The sequence below is a fragment of the Pygoscelis adeliae genome, unplaced genomic scaffold, assembly GCF_000699105.1.
Source record: "Pygoscelis adeliae isolate BGI_AS28 unplaced genomic scaffold, ASM69910v1 Scaffold181, whole genome shotgun sequence".
Taxonomy (NCBI): Eukaryota; Metazoa; Chordata; class Aves; order Sphenisciformes; family Spheniscidae; genus Pygoscelis; species Pygoscelis adeliae.
In genome coordinates, this window is record NW_008824360.1 from 242,978 (window position 1) to 244,534 (window position 1,557).

A 1,557-nucleotide genomic window follows, 5' to 3' on the forward strand; every position below is an offset into this window, starting at 1 on the left:
CCCCGTGCGTGTGGGCCCGCGAGGTGGGTGGGCCGCAGGCTGCTGCCTAGCGGGGGCTGGGGGAGGCCTGGGTGGGAGCTGGCCCCCGGGGCCGGCGCGAGGCCGCTGCGCCGTCCCCCGCCCCCCCGGGGGCGTCATTGACCGGATGGGATGTGGCCCTGGTTTCGGGGGAGTTAAAGCACTGAGAAGTGATTAAAAATGAAACTGAACTTTGTTCGACTGGGAGGTGGAGAAACGGCTGGTAACGTGTGCAGAGAGATAATCTAGTTACAGATTAGCCCCGGTTCCTCCTCGCATCCTGCTTTGCTCAGCGTGACTATATGCAAATAATCCCGAGCATCCAAAGATTAGTTCGCTCAGGAGTCTAAACTCCTCACACCCCTGGCTTGGGTGGAAGGGGGTTTCTGGGGGAGAAATTCTCCCGGGCAATGTGCTTGGCCTACGGCTATTTTAATGTATTTTGCCCATGTCTGATGAGTGCTGGAATAGCTATAGAAACTTGAACCCCAGTGCCGGGGCTTGGATGAGCAGGTGTCCTTGCTGCAGAGTGTCCTGGCAATGGACTGGAAGTGAGAACCAACCATTTTGACCTGGTTTTGTGTAACTCAGAAACTAGCTGTTTTGGGGCTAGCCTGAGCCGTTGGGGTGGTGGGGCTGAGCTCCTGGCCTTGGGGCTCGCGCTGGGACTGCTTTTGGCACACCGCACCACGTCTGATCCCAGATCAGGATGGTGCTGGGCACAGAAGGGTGGTGTCTGCATTTCTTCCCGAGACAGTGTGTGGTGAAACGCCTTCCTTCTTGCAGGAGGATGTTCCAGTTTTTTGTGTGGTGTGCTTTTTTTTTTTAATGCAAAGGGCTTCAGTTTCTTCCTTGTGCTGATGTGAAAGCCTGTGGGTTTGGTCACCCTGGTGAAATTCATTGAATGAGCCATGCTTGGGAGGAATGTACAGACCAACGCGAGCTGGCGTTGGTATCTGAGGCTTCTGTAGGGATGGTTACCTTCGTGTGTGCAGAAAAGGAACTGGCTTCAGGAAGGCTTCCTGTTAGTTTGAGCAACAACAAGCAAAGCCTTTCAGTTTCGCAAAGGCTTGTCTTGTTTGCTTATTCATGAGGGGGCACTGCAGGCCGAACTGGGGAGTTCTGTTGTTCCAGTCACTAAAACCACATTAATAAAATGGCGACACATCTGCCTGGCCATAGGTGACCGTCCTTTGTTTCGGCTTGAGGGGCAGGGCTCGTGCCAGGCTGCAAACCGACTTCTGTGCTGTGGTTTTTACGTGGTGGGGCTTTAAAGCCCTTGTGAGATAGGGGAGTGTGACGTGCACAGAGACGGCAGCTGTGCCCAAGGTGGGGAGGAAGGAACTAGAAATAGGTTATGGGCTGTTTTTTGTCCGGCTCAGGCAAGTGTGAGCAGCAGAGCCCTCTGCAGAAGCAGGCAGGTACTTGCTCTCCATCACTGACTCTTACAGCTTTTGGACCTAGCGTGTGGGGGCTGCATCTTCTCACTGGTGGCCTTGCGGGGTATTTGGTGTCGTGTGCTTGCCTGCCTCTAAACCA

At 54.5% G+C, this 1,557-nt stretch overlaps 1 protein-coding gene across 1 annotated transcript in view; it reads left to right on the forward strand.

Annotated features, from left to right (window-relative positions):
- Positions 1 to 1,557, forward strand: part of MCL1 (myeloid cell leukemia 1) — an 8,819-nt gene that overhangs the window by 5,208 nt on the left and 2,054 nt on the right. The gene's annotated exons all lie outside the window — the stretch shown is intronic.